General features: G+C 45.8%; 1 protein-coding gene and 1 long non-coding RNA gene across 2 annotated transcripts in view; both read left to right on the top strand.

The window, feature by feature from the left end:
• Nucleotides 1-21,536, top strand: part of LOC144163319 (uncharacterized) — a 196,878-nt gene that overhangs the window by 58,578 nt on the left and 116,764 nt on the right. The window lies entirely within an intron of this gene.
• On the top strand, nt 9,924-12,695 carry LOC144163318 (uncharacterized). Its single transcript, XR_013320886.1, has 2 exons — nt 9,924-10,825; nt 12,564-12,695. It is a non-coding gene; the product is annotated as an uncharacterized LOC144163318 (long non-coding RNA).

Raw genomic sequence — 21,536 nt, 5'->3', positions numbered from 1 at the left:
GCTTGTGTGGACGTTTACATGAACATTGTGGAGAGAGTGTTGCTGGATGAGCGTACTTCAGCAGCTGCTGTGGGTTGTGGGTCCCACTATGTAGGCACCACGGCAGAAGTTGTGCACTTTTTTCTCAGGTGTCGTCTGCACTTCTTTACGAGGGAAAAGAATAAGCTTGCACGGGCAAGTAAGCGTGCAACATGCCCAGCTGGTGGGGGCAAGAAAGTGATTAGCTGAATTGCTTCCTGAATGGATTCAGGCATGCAAATATGCAGCATTTTACTGTGTTTTTTCTGTGATACATAATTGTATAAATGCATTTTTAAAATTTTTGTTCTCTAGTATCTCAACCATATTATTTTTAGTTCCACTTCATAACAACTCACATTATTTTCCTGTAGGTGTCTGCTTCCTTGTGCGGGCCTTGTACAGTTTATTTTTCACTCTTTGTAAATTGTCTTTGAAGTTTACTGTTTTTAGTGTTCCAGCGTATTCATGCACCTTATTTTGTCACCTTGTTTGCTTTCGCAAAAAAATCTTTCCCTGTGTTTATTCACTGATGTGTCAAAGACGCCAATTTCCCTTCGTACTTTTTCATTTTGCTTCAAAAGTTTGCGTTGTTTTTAGTAGTTTTGTTACCTTCATGTGTCGGCCTTGTACATAGTTTTTCAATGCCTTTATATACTTTGCATTCTTACTTCGTTTACATTAGGTTTGTTTTGCAATAGTGCCATGTTTGCGAACATTTGCCGCGATGCGTGCCTTGGATTTGTTTGTTTTGTTACTAGTGCATGAATGCACCTTGCTGTCTGATCTGGTGTTACGAGCTGAGCGCTAATTTACTTTTTCTGTCGTAAGCAACGCTCGGTAGTTTTGTTTAATAAGTAAAAGATGTAACCTTGTCGTCACTAACCCAGACTTCCTATCTCATTAGCAATGTTCTCGGTCTGTACAGATGTTTCTCGAAAGAAAAGCATTTCCACACAAAAGAATGCATAGAAAACTTTGAGGCATTCAATTCGCTAACACTCGTCTGTGCAAGTCACTTTGCTGACTGTTTCTTCGACGCTTATGCTTTCTAGCTTATCGCGGAACACAAGTTCGCTCCTTCCTTTCAGAACTTTAAGTTGCCCTTGAGTACGTGACATCGCTGCGCTGTCTGTTGTTTATGCTTTTATAGCTTATTGTGTGAAAATGTTTTCTGCTATAAAAACCGTATTGTTTTAAGAACACTCCATCATCATTGAGGACATGACGATATGTATTGAAATATTCCCTTCGTGTCATTATTGACTCTCTAGCTTGACAACATGTAGTGTATTTTGACCAATGTGAAGTAGTCAGCTGAATAAATCAGCGGTGGAGCAGCAGCATCATGCTCATAAACAGGTGTGCTTTTTTAGAGACTTTGAAACACGGCTTCATTTCAGTAGGTCAAGCATCCCCAGTCAAGTATCTTCATAGCTATGCCTTGCGAGTATAGTCTATCATAGCAAAACGCCCTGTTAAACTGAAGCATGCAACATCGAAGTGGTAGTTGGATTTGGCTCGGAGGGTGGGACATTTCTGGGAAAGCAACTCATTCGGAAATTGGAGCTTCCCGAATGACCTTGAGTGGCTGCACAATATTTCGCGAGACTCAGTTTTTCTCGTTCTGTGCCTATGTAACGTTACTCTGTTGAATGAACCAACTAGCCCAACAGCAAGTTTTATTACCCTGTTGAAGTTCCATGAAAACGAACACAAGGTAGCTGCGAACTCGAACTTAAACTTAGAATCCTAGAGATGGGCATGTATTAATGCGACGAAAGCTTCATCGCTCGCACTTTGAAGCTTTGCTGAAGCTCTATGTAATGAGCGCACAGGAATGAGGTCAACTGTAACAAACTAAACACGAAATTTATAGCTTTAGCTTCGGTACCGCAGCCGCGGCGATCATCGGCGGCGTAGACGGTCGGATTGCATAGCGCGATCGGCGTCGCCGCGGGGGCTCACTGCGCGTATCATATTTGCGAATTTTTAAATCTGAGGCTTCGCCAGAGTCGCAAGCCCAACTAGATAACCGTCGCTTAAACAAAGCACAATTTTACGCTGCCTTGCACGAGATGAAAGAACTGCTGCAACAACACGTAAATTCATAACTGCTGCGGCACGACTGGCTCCATCGAAGCGTTGATATCGTGCAAAGGTAAGCGAAGAAAACTTTCACACGCGAGTGCAGCAGTCACATTGTACGTCAGGCTAAATATGAGTAATAGCAGAATATTCTGTGCGCTATCATCAACTGAATGATTCTGCTTGAGCTTTAGTTTCGGTACCGCAGCCGCGGCGAACACCGGCGGCGTAGACTGTCGGATTGCATATAACTCGCGCGATCAGCGTCGCCGCGGGTGCTCACTGCGCGTATAATATTTGCGAATTTCTAAATCTGAGGCTTCGCCAGAGTCGACAAACCAACGAGATAACCTTCGCTTAAACAAAGCACAATTTTACGCTGCCCTGCACGAGATGAAAGAACTGTCGCAACAACAGGTACATTCATAACTGCTGCGGCACGACTGGCTCCATCAACGCGTTGATATCATGCAAAGGTAAGCGAAGAAAACCTTTTCACACGCGAGTGCAGCAACCACATTGTACGTCAAGCTAAATATGAATGATAGCAGAATATTTTATGAGCTTTCTAACAACTGCCTCGAACGGGTACCAGCTTCGGCGGAATGCTTGCGCGCGGGTGGCGCGGGCATGAAATGCCCCCGCGCTGACAGCGGCGACCCTAGCGGCGACTTTTGTCCCTGTATGAAACGGGAGCCGGAGTTTCGTGACCAGAAAAGCATTGAAGGACTCTGCTACTGCTAAGTGCGGCCACAGCAGCGTTTTCATCGGGGATTTCATTTCCCTTAGTGCCGCTATGTCCACGGACACAGCGGTAAGTTCTAAACAACAGGCCGGCATTAAAATTTTGGGGAGACGATTTATGACACGTTTTTCTTTGGTCTCCCTGAATGCGAAGCTGTGAACACGCTTAAAGAGTGTAATAATCATGCAATTTGAAGTTTGAAGCAACCCCTTTTTTTGTAGCTCCAGAAGATATAAATCTGAACTCAACGTTTCCTCTTTGTAAGTGAAAGTGTGCGAGCGTTAAGGGGTGGCTTTCTCGAAAACAAAACGCTGCTGGAAACAGATGGAAGGAAGGAAGGAATACGTTTTTTCGTCCATCGGGATCAGGTTTTGGGTGTGGAGGAGGCCCACAGGGCCGCCGCGACCGCCAGGGCCCGGGATGTGGTCAGGACTTGGCCTGACTCCCCCGGGTCACGCAACATCTGCTCCCAGTGGTGAGGGGAGGGAATGGGGGGGGGGGGGGGGGGGGGGGTACGGGTCTGCGGGGCATTCGCAGAGGGAATGGTAGTGAGTGTCGAGTGCCCCGCAGGATGGACAGGTAGGGTCAGTAAAGAGGTGTGGATGACTGTGTATTAATTTTGTTCTGTGTGGGAAGGTGTGTGTTTGTAGGATGCGTAGCAAGGTGTGGGTGCGGGGGTGGGTATTGGCGGCGAAGAAGGCGGTAGTGCAGGGAAATATCCCTGTATTGCAGGAGGGAGGCTGGCTTGCCTGCAGGGGCATCGCGTGTAGGCTTAGTGAAAATGGCGACCCGGTCAATTAGTTCGCGAGCACGTACGTGCACCACTTCATTAGCGCCTACGCCTGTGTGGCCTGGTGTCCACAGCAGGGTCACGATGCCGGATGGAGGATTTTTGGAGAGAATTTTTAATGCCATGGGAGAGATGTTACCGCGAATAAAATTGCGGATGGCCTGCTGACAGTCAGAGAGGACGAATTGGGGGGTGGGGCGCTGCGTGAGTGCGAGGGCAATGGCTGCCTCCTCCGCCGTGGTTGTGTTGCTAGTTAGGATGGTAGCCGCTGTGACGTTTGGTGATGTGTGTTGGCCAACAACAGCTACACACTGTGCAGGTTTGTCAGGGTAGGGGGTAGCATCAGTGTATAGTGCGCATGGTGATGGTGGGTATAGTTTGGCGTGGGCGTTGGCTCGTGCTAATCGACGGGCTGCATGGAAAGTAGGGTGCATGTGGCGACGAATTGGGCGGATTCGGATGCTGTTACGGATGTGAGGTGGAATGGGCAGTGGCGGGATTGGGATGGTGGGTGGTAGTGCGTTTATAGAGTTGAGAATGTAGTGCCCTGTTGGGGAGGATGCAAGGCGCGTGAGTTGGGAGACGCGGTGGGCGTCTAGGTGCTCCCGTATGGTGTTGTGTATGCCGAGGTCGAGTAAGCGATGTGTTGGTGCGTATGGGGGAAGCAGGAGTGCATGCCTGTACGTCTTCCGGAGGACGGCATCAAGTGAGTCGAGTTGGGTAGATGTAAGGTTAATGTATGGTACGTGGTACAAGATACGGTTGAGTAGAACACTGTGTACGAGACGGAGGCGGTCCTGTTCCGTGATGCCGTGGTGTTTGCTGGCGATCCGTCTAATGAGATGCGTGGTTTGGGTAACGTATTTCTTTACGTGCTGGAGGGTGAGTGCGGGTGATCTGTTGTGTGTTAGGGTGAGGCCTAAGACATAGGCTACTTATCATTCCCAGGGTTTGCTCATGGGGAAAATGATGTATACTGCCTTGTTTCGCAGCAGGCCATCAGGTAATAACCTCTTCCGTTTAACTACTCTGTCAACCGTAACAGTAAGTATACTGCGTAGCGGTTTCAGGCCATTTATGGCGGTGGGAGACACAATTATTTTCTCCCGCATTTACATATCCGTTCATGTAGTTTCTGGCAACCAGCTAGCTCGCGGAAAAAAGTCACGTTTCGGGTGTCGAATTAGGCAGTCCGGTATATAGACTGTCGGTGGGGCGCCTTCCAAGCCGGGAGGGTTTCGTGAAACATTGTTGTGCAAGCGGTCACTGCATTCTGGGTTTTCAATTATTGTTGCCATTTTTTCCTCATATTTCTAGTCTCCCACTCCACCAGCTTCTGCGTTCTGCAGAATTCGAACCGCCAAGCCATCGGTAATAACGTTCCTGCATTACTTCTCCGCAAACCATTACAATATTGGCAGGCTTTGGTGGAGGCTCCAAACCATTCACAAACCAGTGACAGACAATTATTTCCGCCTGCATTAACATACCTACTCGGTACACGCCGCGCTATGCGAGTGGCGCGGGTTGGGAAGGGGGAGCCGCCAGCAAATGCGTTTCGGTGGGAGCGAGAAATTAGTAGTCAGGATGAACGGTTCGCGGTTAGTTCGACGCTTATCTGGTGCACGGGGGAGAATTCAGAACGCCGGCGAGAAGAAGTAATTAGTATGAATGAAGCGCGTATTCGCGCGAACGTTGCTCAAAGCTACCGCATTCGGAACGGACGTCGTTAGCTTGCGCGCGGTTCCGCAAAAACGATCAATCTGCTTATGCCCCTTTACGTAAGAAAGGAGAGGATATGTACTTCGCAAAATTGCGAGCGGGAATATGTCCGTCTTTCTCTCTCTCTCTCATTGACAAACCACGCGTTGTCCACGTGATATCTAACTAGTGCCTAAATGCGACATGAGAAGCGAAAAAAAGGGGGACGTGGCACGTAGTGTATAGAGGTGCACGAGACTTGGTGAGGTATACGGCAGCAAATCAAACGGAATAATTTTTCCGGTAGAGGGGGAATAGATTAACGATGGGACTCCGTTATTCGTACTTGTTCCCCCCTCCCCTCCGCGGCGCATAAATATATGCTCTAGAGCCCAAAAAAAAAAATGGAGACAGAGCAGAGTAACGGTTTGTTCATTCCCCTCACGCTTTTGGCGGGAGGTCGGGCGGAGACCATTTGTAGCCGAGTCGTCATCACTCGCGCAAGAACACGGGTACCGTTTCGCAGTGCGAGTTGGTAGTACGTTCGCTGATGGCGTGTGTACAGAGCGCACGGAGAGGCGACACCGCGGTTTTACTGAGAAGCTGTCTTGCGCTACGTTCTGACCAAAATTGCGCCTGTCTATCCGGCCGCGTCGACAAAGAATCGCAAGCGCTCCTCTTCCAGAGCTGTTGTAAAATGCTCCGTGGCTCTAAATTTATTGTAGGTATCTTAAAAAAAAATTACGCTGAAATTGACCGCTAGGACGACTCTATTATTACGCGAAGTTTCATTTACTCGTCGTAATTATTGCGTGCGCAGTGAAGTTGTAAGCGCTACAAAATTACCGTCTGCTGCTAATACAAGGCCGTCTACCGCGGGAGTATAATTAAAGAAAACGGCTGTAACTTTTGTTTTGTTGAAACTATCCCGAAACAAACTATTTGAGAATTAACTTAGAATTACTCCTAAGGAAGTTATGTGTATGCATATATGTATTTATCCGATGAATATATTAAGTCACCCTACATAACTCGATATCGTTATCCACCAATACAACTTTGCTTGGCTTCCATATTCCCGATGAAAAAAAAACAGCGCAAAGACGACGAACTAGAACAAGAAGGGAGACAGGACAGCGCGTGCCCTGTCTTCTTCTTTTTATACTTCGTCGTCTTTGCGCTGTTTTTTTTTATCATAAACAAGAACCAACTAGTCCAATTGTCACTGCTTCTTCCATATTCACAGTCGTGCAACGGCTCTAATTTATTTTAGCCAGGTGCGCTTGCTCGCCCAAGAAAGAAGTGTATGCCGCCATCAGGAAGGGGCTTCGACACGTCGTGAATACTGGCTTGTGCACTTCTCGTGTCTGGCCGCAACATTAAGCCTCGGTCACCCAAGTAACTTTCTGGCCAGTGTCTTAGAACACGGGCCCCGCTATAGTTGGAAGATTACGCTGCTGATCGCCCTCAGAAGCCATGACTGGAATGAATGACGTTTTACTTGACTATCGTAGACCGCACTGTGAACCTCGAAGGGGCATACATGTCCAGTTGGATAAATGTCTCCCCGGGCGACGATAACTTGCGCGCTTGTATCTTTCCACTTAGAGCACTGGTAATATTTTTTGCGCAGTGGCTGAACAAAAGCGAAATTTTTGTGTTGCATTTCTTACTCATCTCATGTGGAAGGCTGCATTTGTCCGTTTTGCAACACTGCATCAGACTTTGTGGTTTGCTGTAAGTATTAGTATATGCTGGATTGGTACGACACCCGCTAGCGAAACACTGCTTATGTTTCCAATTTCCAAGGTACTTAAATCGCTAACAAAAATACTTGTATAGTCATTAGTTCGGGGGCAGATAGGAACTGGATATTAATAGCGTTGAGCAAGCAAGCCGATAGCTTCATCAATGCGTATCAAAAAGCTAACTGAACGGAGATCTCGTTCGACGTAAACTTCCAAGAAGACAAACGCAGATGAGATAAAAATTGACAAACAACCGTGTACACTTGAAGCAAAATGCTTCATACCTAAGACATTGTTCAAGACAAAGGCAGCTTTCAGACGAAGCTTTCCAGCTCATCGTAGTTCTTTCAAAAGCGGTTACTGCGTAATTATTCACTGTACTTATTCAGTGTAATTATTGCCACTGCTAATATTAAGAGCGGAAGCTTGCTGTGTGCGCAGTATAAAGTTAAGTGCGTTGCTCTAGCAGGTTCAAAGTCACGCTATCCATTTTAAATGTACGGGCAGTGACTTTTGACGAAGAACTACACAAAATATATTTAAAGTAGTGCAGATAATTTCTATGGTTTTTATATCCAGGTCGACTGCTTGCTCTATACCACGTATCACTTTCCTATAACGGCTTTACTAGGTTCCTGAGTGGTCGGAATTCTGAACGAGAAAGCTAGGGATGTAGTTTTTTTTTAATGCAGTTGCCGCAAAACACCCGCGCTGTGCGGGAAAAAAAAAATCCGGAGCCGGCCCCTCCGTTTCGCGCTGTCTCCTCTCTCGTCGGATGAGCCGAGCGCGTGGATGCGATCATTTAGCCGGAGTACGCTGCGTGCATACGTCCAGTCTATTACCGCCGACAGGCGGCTACGTACGTACCCAGAGACAGGAGCTTACAACAGGGTACACGCAGAAGCTCAGGAGCGCGCACGAGAGCAAACGGCAACGTTGTTCTTTTTTTTTTGTCTGGCTTTTTTCCCCCGGCTCGAGTCACAAAGGGACATGAACGACGCTTTGGCGAATGCAGGGCCGTTCGTCCGCGCCCGCTGCTGGCACGGAAGTATATCGGATGCTTCTAGGACTTGCACGATTGGTCGGCGGTGCTATCCTCTTGCATCGTTCCCCACCAGTGCAGCGTAGCGGATTTACTTGATGACCAAAAAAACATACTACACCGGGTCGCCTACCTCGCGGGCGGCAAAAGAGTTTTGTAGGCGCTTTGCAACGTAACGGTCGGGTTGACTAAAGGCCTCCTTGTCTGGGGGTAATAAAAGTACCGCAACTTCTAGAAGAATAACGGCTACTGGCTGGGAAAGTCGCCAGACGGCGCCACTTAGCATTGTTGTGGCCTGTTCTAAGGGGTGTGCAGTCATGAACGCGTATATCGTTACCCGCTGTCTTAAACTAAATGTACCCCTCTCGGCTAACGAACGCCCTTGATGCATTTTTTGTTGTCTCAGTCCCTGTATAACAGTCTCGGCTGCGGTTAAACTCCGTCAACTATAGTGGCACGACCTTCAATAGCATTGTCCTGAGAGAAGCAGCGATGTTATCAATGGATTCTACTGCTTTCGATATAATTGAAGCAGGCCGCCACGTCTTACCAAAGTTTCGAGCAGCATCACCCAGAGAATACCCGATACTTGCCAAGGATGAAGGAGCGCAATGTTTAAAGGGACGCTTCGATCCTATTAGAACCTGATCGTCCGGTATGGAATTGCACGTGAAAACCAATCTGGTTGGGCTGCCCCGTCCTGAAAACCAAATGGAATCGAGGACAGCGGAGACCCTAAGTGCCTTTATCACAGCATGCACTTGAATAGACTAGCACTCGTGGCAGATGTGATTTGTGGCCACTGTGGAGCTCCCGAAAGGACCTATTCGTCAACGTTGCGTCCGCAACCATACGTCGTGAAGATACTCCAAATGAACAGCCCAGAACCAAGGTGTTATCAGGAGAGTCGCGGTAGATAAAAGAGGTAGGTGGAAACAAAAACAAGATAGAAAAAGGTCGATGGAAGACAGAGGGATCTGAAGCTGGCGTAACCAGCTAGGTCAGCTTAGTTAACAACAAAATTCCTCCCGGTCGAGACCGCCTAATTAACAAACCGCGCCATTCGAGCCTCATATCATGTTGAGCGCGAAGCTTGCGCGACAGTTGCGTAAACGATAGGGTAGGTAGGAAACGGAAAACGATTCTTCAGCGTCGAGCGGTGCCTCGATCTCGCTTTGGTAACGAGCGCGGGTGGTGTTAACTAACCAAACGCGCCCGAGGCAGCGCGAATGCAAAACGGCGAGCAGTGTTCTGCGAGCGTCGTTTGCAAGTGCGCAGATTTCATTTCACGGCGTGGAGCTGGGTAGCCGTGCTGGTGCAGGTATAGTGTGTTTTAGTACGCTTCTGCGGCCGGCGCCGTTGGAACAATCAGACACCTCTAGATAGGAGTCGAGATACGCTACGTTAAAATGTAATATATATGCCTGTAAGCGTCGGAGGGAGGGGGCAGTCTGCGACGGAGCGCGTTCGATGAACAGGCGTTCTATATATACGTTCAGCTATGGCGAACTTACACCGCAACAGTGCCGGTTAACGCTTTCACTTTTTCTTTCGCGCCTGAAGCACTTCAAAAACTGTGGTTATCGCCGGCACGGAGCGGCACCGGGTGGCGCTATTACGTTTCGTCTACTTTCCAACGGGGGCGTGGCCCTCGGGGCCGCTGACATCTCTGACGTCGACGGCGCGGCGCCGTCACATCCGCTGCACGCTTTGCAGTGGCAGCATCTGCCCCAAATAAATTTGACGATTTACCTGTAGAACTCCTAAAGTGTAAACGAGAACATATGCGCTTTTGAGATGATTACGTTAGGCACCGAAAAATTTTCGAATCCACGCCCGCATCCATTGCGAAGTCACGCTCTAGTCTAGCCGATCCGCTGAGTGAAGAAAAATGTCGTGCACTGTGTATGCTGTAGCTGCTGCGCCGTAAAGTTTCGCTGAGCTGTGCCAGCTGTGCTACCACATAACCAACCCCTCGCTGGGTTGGGTGGGTGGTGGACTGTGATGAAAGTGTGCCGTGTGCTTCATAAGCCGTTGTATTGCGAGATGCTGAGAAACCGTGCGCGATTCCCAGCCAACTTTCCGAACATGCGATCGTCCATTTCATCGTCAAAGGATTTACTGCGTGACTTGATGTGTTCGCTTCTTTTTTGCTTTTTATTTACGCATCACGGTGTGCTCGACGCCTGAGCGAGCATGTTTCGTATGCCCAAACGCATCGCCGCTTACCTTATGGTTTTCTTACCGACCAAGGCGGAGTGGCACTGTGTTCGTGTATCCTCTCTGCAGGCATCAAACAAAGCTTATCATCTCAGGCTAATCAAGCGTACAAGGTTCCCACTAGTTGAATACGTTGAATAATGCCTTTAACAATGCCTTTAAGACGAAAAATAGCGTGTAGTACTTCCTAAATTAAAAGATAATGCCGACGCCGGCGCCGCTCTTTTTCGTATTGTAGCAAGCACACTTGTTTAATTCAAATATATTGCACAATTGTCCAGTTTCGATTATGCTTTTGTTTCCCTTTTAAATTGCGTGAAGTTTCTAATAACAATGTATTAGTAGCTTTTGGCGAAACTGCGGCTTGCGTTAACATGCGTGCTACGAGGCTTTCGGCTGCGGTGGCATGCCTGCGGTGGGAACCGCTGTGTCGTTCCAGTTTCTGGTGCTTCAGGCATGTAATTTGACTGCTGGTAAGCTGCCTGCTTTCTGTCCGGGAATTGGAATGTAGTGTGCCAGCTCTGTCAAGCAACTGTTGGTGGGTGAGCCTCTTACCGGCAGTTGTGGAAAGCCAGATATCGTGCTGTGCTTCGTAACTCCTGAAAAAGTGGTGCGCAGCATTGTTATCTTTTGTGAACGCTTCTTCTTTTTGTGGGATAGAGGCATTCAGTGGGCAGGTGCCGTGCGTGACGTTGACTGTTCTAGATGACGAACAGCTGTATTGCTTTCATTGCCGATGTGCTTCAAGCTGTACCCAAAAGGTCGACATGTCAACAGTGGACCTGTATTGTCTAATATTAATCGGCGCTTCCTGTATGTAGGCCAACCCACTAAGTTTCTCTGTATTTGTCTCATGCGTTAGCAAACAAATACCAATTGAGCTATTTAAATCCAGCCCTGTAAAACCGGCTTCACTAAGCACAAACGCATTGCTAGAAAGACATCTAATAAGGGGAAATATAAGCAGTGTGACAACAAAATGTGGGGTTCCAAAGCCTTTTTTAAATGCCCAATTAGTGCATTACGTCACACTTTTTATTCCTATCGGGTCTGAAGGTACGAGTCTATCATAATTACGCATGTTAATTTGCCTGATTATGTGTTTACATAGCATGTATTACGTACTGCCCTTTTTTTCATTAAGGGCCGACTTGCCAAAGAATGCTGACACATTAACACTGTTACACTTCTCGTCATTGAATTTTTTAGTGAAAAGAACTGCTGAAACGACCCCTTAAATGCTGCTCATCCGATACCGTTTTCACAATTTTCACATCAGTTCTTACAGTGTCCACCATGTGCCCCTAGCATACAGCCAAAGACTTGTTGAGGCATGCACAAAAAATTTTGATGCATATCAAATAATTGGGTACCACTGCATAGTTACATGTTCTCTGAGCATGCCTAGACTGGAGCTCTCCATTGCAAAGTACTGGTTTCGTGCATAAGGGTGTGAATTTTGTGAAGCAACCAGTCTCGCAAAAACAACTTTATTTTATGTTAGCTGAAAGTCTGGTTTCTGATTACTCTGATCGCTGATTACTCTGGTTTCTGTTGGCGCCACGTGCCCGGTCTTGAAGAAAAATTTCGAGTATGGCAGGCAGTGTGATAAGCGAATAACAAAAAATGGGGCAGCTGTCTGCTCTTCGAACAGCCTAGCAAAAATGATGGCAGCAGCGGCCTTTGCTTAGTGCGCATGCGGCCACTTTCGCCGAGTTTGCCGTATCACTCCATCACGAGGCGCTGATCGACCGAACGGTCGATGCTCCGGTGATATTGGTAAAAAATTGGACGGGTGTACATTGTTGGCAGCTGTTTGTCTTGTGTTACTCTCCGATAGTACATCTTAGGCACCTGTTTGTTTTGTGTCACTTATTGATTTTGTTTAGCTGGACTTGTCCTGCCACCAATTATTTCTAATATTTTAGGACGTTCAGTTTCCATTTTTAATGTTTGTTTGCACTGCCTGTGATGTGTAAGGCGGCAAATGTGGCTATTAAACACAGATTTCCTGGGCACATTATTCTCACCATATTGCACATAGCTTGTTCTTAGCTTATGAACCTATGATTCCAATGTATTGCCTTCAAACCTACCGCAAAAACGTTAGTTATACCGGGGTGTCAGCTCAGACCAAGTTATGAATCTATGTGGTACTGAGGATTCTTTGAGGCATGCCGCTTGTTGCATTTTAAGTTGTCGGATACGCAGAGATAACCCAGATGAAGAGAAGGACGGACCAAGGGGGCAGCCTTAGTCTGAACAAGGAAGTCGAGGATGGTGCCTGGAAAGCCGAGAAGGAAGAAGTCGGGGGATACTGAACCGGCCTATCGTGTCCAGTCGGTAAGACCAACGTTGGTGACCACAATGTGGAGAAGGCATTGTTATAATCCGGAAAGAAGAATGCTTTGGCTGAAAGTAAAGAACAGCTCGTCAGCAACAAAACACAAGGCTTTTAAATGAAGCAAAGACGGTGTTGGATACTCCTGATGTGGAAAGTTCAGGCTCACTCATAGAGTGGCTGCAGTCCAACAACAATGAGTTGAGCAAGCTGAATGCCGAGGTAAAAAATGTTTACCTGACGACGAGTTCGACATACAGTAGAATCTCGATAAACGGAAATCGCTTAAACGGAATTGCCGCTTAAACGGAACAGTCACCTGTAAGTTGGTTGGTTTTGTATTCAGATAACGCAAAAAAAACTCTCGGTAATCAGAACTAAAATTTCCGCGCCACCGTGTAAACGGAACTAGAAATGGAACTTCTTATGAAACCCATCGGGATGAGAATCAGCTTTCTACGCTTCCGGCTGTTTTGTTTTTGTTTGTTTTTCTTCCATGTTTTTTTTACCTCATTGGTCTCGTAAGCCTCGTCTCATTAGTGGTCAGCCGTATTAGCGCAACGAATGCAACATCGCAGTTCTTGTTCCAGTCGTTTGGTCTCGATTCAAGGCGGTCAGGTTACAGGGCTTAGCTCCTTCTGCCCTGTTTGTGCCATCGTGGTGCTATTCGCGCTTCATTACCGCGTTGCCGTATTCTACATTCGGTGGCTCGTAATACTCGCAAAGTTGAGGCCTCTAACCTCCGTGAAGACGCAGTTTCAAGGACTCAAACAAAGATAATTGATGCATTTTGTAGTGCACAGCGACTAATTGTTGCCAAATCAACTTCGTAAATGCTGTGCCTAAACCTTTTTTTAGTTTTCTTGCTTTCTAAAAAACTATCAGCTACATTCACCTCCTAGTGCTTAGAGTTGCATGAAATGGTATGAAGAGTACGCACACAAATGTGCACTTTTACACATCTATCTCAGTAAACGGAACTCCTGTTAAACGGAACTAATTTTTTCGGTTCCATCTATCGAGAGTCTGCTGTAATTATGAGGTACGATGACGCCACCGAAGGCATGCTGGGCTAGCTAAAGGCTAAGAAGAGAACGGAGTGTAATTAGGATTAATTATTAATAAATACATATTACAACAACAAGAGATCGCTATGGAATGGTCAACGGCTGCCGGGATTGACAGCCCCAGCACCTTCTGTAGTGTATTCTCAGAGTGACGAGTGTCATCTCCATGGAAGCTCCATGAAGCTCTTAATGCTGCAGCTCCAAACATTTAGTGGGGAGTTGTGCCAGTGGCTCAGCTTTTGGACGCAGTTTAAAGGAGCCATGAAGACAAATACGAAGACAAAGTTAGATGGGCAGATGAGATCAAGAAGTTTGCAGAGATAAATTGGTCACAGTTGGCACAGGACCAGGGGAATTGGAGAATAATGAGAGAGGCCTTCGCCCTGCAGTGGGCGTAGACAGGCTGGTGATGAAGACAAATACAAGTTTATTTGATTCGAAAGATTTCGTGTTTTATCGTGCCCCAGCGCTTGTCCGGATGTGAACGATGCTTTATTCATTGAGAAATTAAGTTAAAATTTTGATTTTCCCACTAAATTGTGCGTTTTCGTGGTCTGCAATGACATCACAGGAGCCGACCTCTCTGCAGCCGATTGGGAAGCCTTGTTTACCGGTTATTGAACCTAGATGGCACCATCATACAGTTGCAAGCCATTTTCTGCCTTTGGTTTGTTTTTGACCGCATTTAAACCGGGCTTGTTTTTGTTCAGGGAGAAAAGAATCGTTTCGTGAAACATAGTGCTCGCTTGACAGATATGGTCGCATAAGACACCGTTGCTTGCGTCAATCGGCCAGTGTCGTCAAGCCTCGCAGTCCTGTGCAGCTACACCAAGCATAGTGCGCACAGTACCAACAGCAGTACGCATCGGTACTTCTGTGTGCTTTCATAACTTCCACTGTTTGTCCGCCCATTATTACTACTTTAAAAAGAATGTGCACTAAAATTAAGCGCAAATAGCTCGTTCACCAAGCTTATAAGCTCTGCCTAATTTGCGTTTGCTTTTGCCGGCCTCCACCAATCCCAGAGCTGGCTGGTATGACATCATAGGTTCTGTTGTGGAAAATGAGCTAGTGAGTCGCATGGCCATTCTCTTTTTTCCTAATTACATAGCTTTTTGAGCGAAGTTTATGTAAAGTGGTGTCAGTATGATTCTAACGAGGCAATCGTTTGAATGAACCAAACTTGTGTTTTCTCTTCATGGCTCCTTTAAGGCAGCCATCCACAAAAATACCAGCCTGAACAGTTGACAGAAGTTTCATTACCTTTGGTCGCTGCTGCATCCATTGCCAGACTGCAACCGATGTTACCCAGACGCCGTGGAAATTCTATTGCGACACTTTGGTGACACGCCGGATGACACCCTTCAGTGGTGTCATCGAATAATGTTGGCGGGCTCCAGCGAATGCTGGACCACGTGCAGTGTCACGTGCGTGGTCTGGCAGCCCTGAAGGTTTCTTCACACGTACTTTACGATGATGACAAACGTGCTTCTGACATTTTAAGCAAACACTACATCGCAGTGGGTGGCTAAGGCGTTGTGCAGCTGAGCCCAAGGACATGGGTTTGATTCCTGGCCGCGGCAGCCGCTTTTCTAATGGAGGCAAAATGCAAAAATGCCTGTGTTCGAGATTTTAGTGTGCGTTAAAGATCCCCAGGTGGTCAAAATTAATCCAGCGCCTTCCACTGCGGTGTGCCTCATCGCCTGTGTAGCGTTGGCTTGTTAAACCCCATAATCAGGTCGCGTGAGTTTGTCGTATGCGGCAACAGTGTTGTTTTCGAATAAAGTTGCATAGATTACATAAAGCGTCACTGTAGTTTGGTTCCGTCAGACGTAAATTTTCTTACTTGACCTTTAATTGAACGTAACTTCCATTTACATTTACTTATTTATACATTTGTTTACAACACTGCTGGCCCTTGCAGGTTTCAGCAGGGGTAAAAGGTGAACAATACACGTACGTCCTCATAAAAAACAAATCTAGCTGTCCTTCAAAGTTTTCAGAGGATTTGCATCTTGTGAACATTTTGGGAGAAATAATTTCAATGCACCATTGTACAAGAAACAAAATTTTTATCAATTTGTGGTGCATACGACTGAACGAATGGATTCAATTTCTGGTTCTGTCAGATGGGAGTAATTCTTTACTGTAAATGTCAGGTTACATCAGACGTAACTTGAAGCATATGGATAAGGTTACATCGGACATAATTTTAACTTTTCATATTGGGTTACATCAAATACATCCGGCTAAATTTTTTGCATGGCATGTGTTTTAAAGTCAGCTTCTTCTGAAACAAACAAGCCATACAAAAAAGCCCAACAAACTAAAGCGCATGTATATTTATAAGTAACTTTAGCCATAACACACTGTTTCTCAATATGGCATGGGTCTACATATTTAATCGAGTTGGTAAATACATGGAAAATATATAGCTGTCATTCAGCAATATTCTGGTTTGCCTTGACAAGATGCATTGCCGATGATCAAAAACCAAGGCTAGCATTCTAATTGTGTGACACTCAGTTCTTAGCTAGGCTGAAGACAGCTTTTTTTTACTTCTACTTTTCTATGGTTTAATAGTTAATTTCAGTGTCTGTCAACATCCTCAAGGCCTGCAGGACAGCACCACTTCTTGTACATGAGTTTGGCTTAAAGCATTTGAAAGAAGTGGTTTATCCAATTTTTTTTAATAAAGAAAGGAAGTCAAGGAGATAACAAAAAAGAAAAGGACTCTCACTTCCAAAGACATGCTATCACGCTTCAATGCATAATGGGAAGAATGTACAAAAACTGAAAGATGTCATGCAGGAACATCAAAATGTATGCGCTCACTTGTGTCGGTGGGCCATGTGGAAGAATATTTACATAAGCAGTGTGCATAGTACCACTAATGCGTCCTGCCGGTGACAAGATATGGGGCAGAAACGGCGGCTTGCTTTAAGAACCAGAAAGAAAACTAATGTTGCCTCAATATGCCATGAAATGAAGAACGTTGGGAGTAATGCTTAGGGTCAGGAAAAGAGCGGCTTTGGATGGGGAAACAAATTCGCGTGTAGGATAGTATGTATAGTTAAAGTTACCTAAGAAAAAGTCGACTTGGGCTGGCCGTGTAATAAGATGAAATGACAACCAGTATTACCAAGGTAACTCGATGGAGAGGCGAAGTAAAAAAAATCTGGGTGCAAAGAACGGACTGGGGTGGCTCAGGACAGGAGCTGTTGGAGGTTAATGGGAGAGGCCTTCCCCCTGCAGTGGACCTAAATAGGCTATTGGTGATTGATGTTGAGTATATGTGCACTTGCGTGTTTTTCCAGATGGGATGTACTAGAAAAGCAGCGTCAAGAACTGGCGACAGTCTCAAATTCAGAGCCAAACATGACGTAAAAATATCGAGTCATGTGCAACCTTCCTGTCGCAAAGCAAAAGGTAGATTTGATGCTGCAAAAAATTGCAACCAATGCATTTGAACAGTGAAAATGAACCTACACTGCACTCTTTCAAAGGCATTACTTTTAGACAGATGCTCAATTTGACACGACAGACATGTAAAATTGGCTTGGTTGTGCCTATTAAAAGCTGGCTTTCAGTTTTTAGTGCCTATTGTTGCACCTAAATTTTCGTTTTAGTTCTGAAAAGTTTGCTTGGCAAGTGTCAAATGTTTGATCTTGCTTAGAGCTTTTCATTTTCATTTTTGTAAACAAAGCAACGTCACCGATAAAAAATTTACCACAAGGCTGAATTTTGCCTGTCAACTTTCTTTAGAGGGACATTAAAAGCTAAATATTTTACTTGAACTGTTGGAACTGAAGTTTTAATTCTGCTTTGCGACCGATGACGCTTTGTTTGCATGGAATTAAAAAAATCGTGCAGCACTTGCTTCATTTCCCTCCCATCTTCATGATGCACCAGAATGTGTATGAACTGCCACGTAGTTCTTGGTAAAACTTAAGCAGGTTTGGCCCCTTTTACAGAAACTGTGAACGATCACAGTTAAAGGCAAAGCTGATGCCTAACTTAGTTGCCTATTTGCTGGTTGTAGTACACTACAGTAAGGAGCAAAAGATGTTTCATGTACTGTACTTGGTCGTTATGATTTAGGGCACCCATAAAGTCAAGGCACTTGTACACAGCCATTGTGAGTGCATGTGTCGGCTTTCACTTCCACAAAAATGGTACGTTCCAATCAGTTATTCCACCAATGCATGGCTATAAGCATTACTAGTCTTTTATTGTGGTAATATTTGGCACGGAATATACAGCAAGCATTTCACACCCTGCAAGTTCTTCAACAGAGAAAATAGAGCAAAGGCAAACCATCTGCATCCAGCAGGTAAGAAATGCTGTACACAATGGCTCTGGTGATTGTCATCATTAGGCAGAAAATGGGACATGAAATTGAGAGCAATAAGTTACACTTTGTTGCAACTGGTTTCCAATATCGCTGCTTCATATTTATGGTACATTAAAAAATTCTTGTAAACTGTGTACTTCAAAGCACCTTAATTGTATTTGCAGAGAGAAGGATGTTCACAGCATATATGTTTGTAAATGCATTTACGTTTGCAAACTCCATTGGCATTACATTTCACCGAGCATCAAAAAAGAAAAGCACTGCACTTTCACTGCATAAATATACAGATGCACTAAAAAAATGTTTGGTCATCCAAATAACCTCACTGCACCAGCTCCGTGATCACTAAGCGTTGCACAACTACAAGCTACGAGAAAGAACTGTATGGAACCCATCAGAGAGGAGGTTTGGAGGACACAAGTTTTTGTGCTAGCAGGAGCCAGTGCAGCCATGAACTTGTGGAGAGCTCTACAGCTGGAGTATTGTATTGCTGCCTGAAATGCAGTGCCACACAATTATTGTTTACTAGTCACTCTTGTCCACGCTCTAATGGCTACGAAATTGAAAAGAAATGAAGGGAATTATGCGCAAAAAATTGCTTGTATTCAAGCACATTCTTTGGATATAAACAGAACAATGTAACAGTGCTGGTTAGTAAAACCAGTGGAGTTTAAAAATTTTACATGCAACATAAAAAACAATGACAGAACTTCTCTTCTGAACAGAGAAACTTTTGCTAGAAACTAAGCAACAGTACCAATTTGTCCAAAGGTGTACTCGCCTTTCTATTACTACTTGAAAGATTTCAGAGGGCAGCACTTGAATGCATTTTTTTTATTACTCGCGCTAACGAACTTCGGTTACCCATTCAACCCGTCGAGCCCATGCAATTGTCTCGCCATAATCGCTGGCATTGCGCAAGCTGAGTGAGTACAGCAGGCATAAACAAATTCACACTAACATAACGGCGAAACTGCAGACTGTTTGTTAATCTTGACATGAGTTGTTCAACCAGTGTAAATCTAGTACGCTTGCTTAGCCCGAGATGAAAATCCTGGTTTCATTCTTTCAGCGCGCATACAAGAACATGTAGTTCCCCTCTGCCTTGATCACTACAAAACCCAAGATAAACGGCAATGCGTTTGGACATACGAAACATGTTCACTCATCTTAATGCGTAAATAATAATAATAATAAAAAAAAGACACATCACGTTACGTAGAAAATTCCCTGGCAGTGATACGGGCAATCGCAGGCTTCAAAAAGTTTGGCTGGGGATCTCACACCATCCTTCAGCATCGGACAATGGTAAGTATTCTGAAGCACAATGCGCAATTTTTTGAAGTCACCACCACCCACCCAACCCAGCGGGCGGTTCTGGGGTTGCACGCACAGAACCGGGAGGATTTGTTGCACAGCTGGCACACACCATGGCAGCTGTCACCAGCTGGCACACAGCATTTTGAATTGGCTATAGCGTGATTGCGCAATGGATGCTAGCGTGGATTCAAAAATTTTTCGGTGCTTAACAAAATCATCGCAAAAGCACATATATTCCCGATGAACAGTTTAGAAGCTCTACAGGCGAATTTCAAAATGTATTTGGGACAGCTCCGCTGCTGCTACTGCCACTGCACAGTGTGCAGCGGATGTGACGGCTGTGTGGCCTCGACGTCAGAGACATCAGAGGCCCCAAAGGCCACGCCCCTGTTGGAAAGTAGACGAAACAGAATAGCGCGTTTCGGTTCGTCTACTTTTCCAAAAGCAGACTGTTCCAAGAGCAGACGGCCGCCCCATTTTTTGTTATTCGCTTATCACACTGCCTGCCATACTCGAAATTTTAAAGACCGGGCTCGTGGCGCCAACAGAAACCAGAGTAATCAGCGTTGCCAAACGCAAAGTTCGTTCAGCGCAAGGTTCGTTCAGCAACGCTGACTACTCTGTTTTCAGTTGGCGCCACGTGCCCGGTCTTGAAGAAAAATTTCGAGTATGGCAGGCAGTGTGATTAGCTAATAACAAAAATCGGGGGCGGCCGTCTCCTCTCGGAACAGCCTAGCAGACAACGGCAGCAGCGGCCTTTGCTTTGTGCGCATGCGGCTACCCTCGCTGAGTTTGCCGTATCACTCCATCACGAGGCGCTGATCGACCGAACGGTCGACGCTCCGGTGCTATTGGTAAAAAATTGGGTGGGTGTACAATTGGATAGATTTTAAGTATTCAGAGAACTGCAGTCCAAGGGCTATCAGGCACAAAGCTAATCACTTTCAGCTAACATAAAATAAAGTTGTTTTTGCGAGACTGGTTGCTTCACAAAATTCACACCCTTATGCGCCAAACCAGTACTTTGCAATGGAGAGCTCCAGTCTAGGCATGCTCAGAGAACACGTACAGGTGCAGTCAAAAGTAATTGGAGCACGGGAGCTGTGGCCGAACCGCATCGGAGCGCCGTGTAGGTGCACCGGCGGTAAACGAAAGGAGCAGAACACGCATGCGCGCCTGCCGACGGTGATAGCCCATCTATACTTCTCAACCCACTTCTTGTAACGCGGCTTCGAGCAAATTATTCGCAGCATACTGGTCTCAGCGATGGCGCTGATAGCATACCCACCTAAACATATTAGAAAAGAAAAATTGTCATTTCAGACCCTAGCGATTACGGTGCTTGTCCAGCAACTCGCGGGCGCTGAAAGTGTGTGAGCGACGCTGCCAGATACCACCTCTGCTATCAGCGCCATCGCCGAGACCAGTATGCTGCGAATAATTCACTCGAAGCCGCGTTAAAAGAAATGGGTTGAGAAGTATAGATGGGCTCTCACCGTCGGCAGGCGCGCATGCGTGCTCTGCTCCTTTCGTTTACCGCCGGTGCAGCTACACGGCGCTCCGATGCGGTTCGGCCACAGCTCCCGTGCTCCAATTACTACTGACGGCACCTGTAACTATGCAGTGGTACCCAATTATTTGATATGCATCAAAATTTTTTGTGCATGCCTCAACAAGTCTTTGGCTGTATGCTAGGGGCACATGGTGGACACTGTAAGAACTGATGTGAAAATTGTGAAAACGGTATCGGATGAGCAGCATTTAAGGGGTCGTTTCAGCAGTTCTTTTCACTAAAAAATTCAATGACGAGAAGTGTAACAGTGTTAATGTGTCAGCATTCTTTGGCAAGTCGGCCCTTAATGAAAAAAAGGGCAGTACGTAATACATGCTATGTAAACACATAATCAGGCAAATTAACATGCGTAATTATGATAGACTCGTACCTTCAGACCCGATAGGAATAAAAAGTGTGACGTAATGCACTAATTGGGCATTTAAAAAAGGCTTTGGAACCCCACATTTTGTTGTCACACTGCTTATATTTCCCCTTATTAGATGTCTTTCTAGCAATGCGTTTGTGCTTAGTGAAGCCGGTTTTACAG

Source organism: Haemaphysalis longicornis, unplaced genomic scaffold (genome assembly GCF_048455015.1).
Source record: "Haemaphysalis longicornis isolate Haplotype H1 unplaced genomic scaffold, Haemaphysalis longicornis Haplotype H1 scaffold_12, whole genome shotgun sequence".
NCBI classification, from domain to species: Eukaryota; Metazoa; Arthropoda; class Arachnida; order Ixodida; family Ixodidae; genus Haemaphysalis; species Haemaphysalis longicornis.
This window is presented reverse-complemented; position numbering and strand designations above follow the sequence as displayed.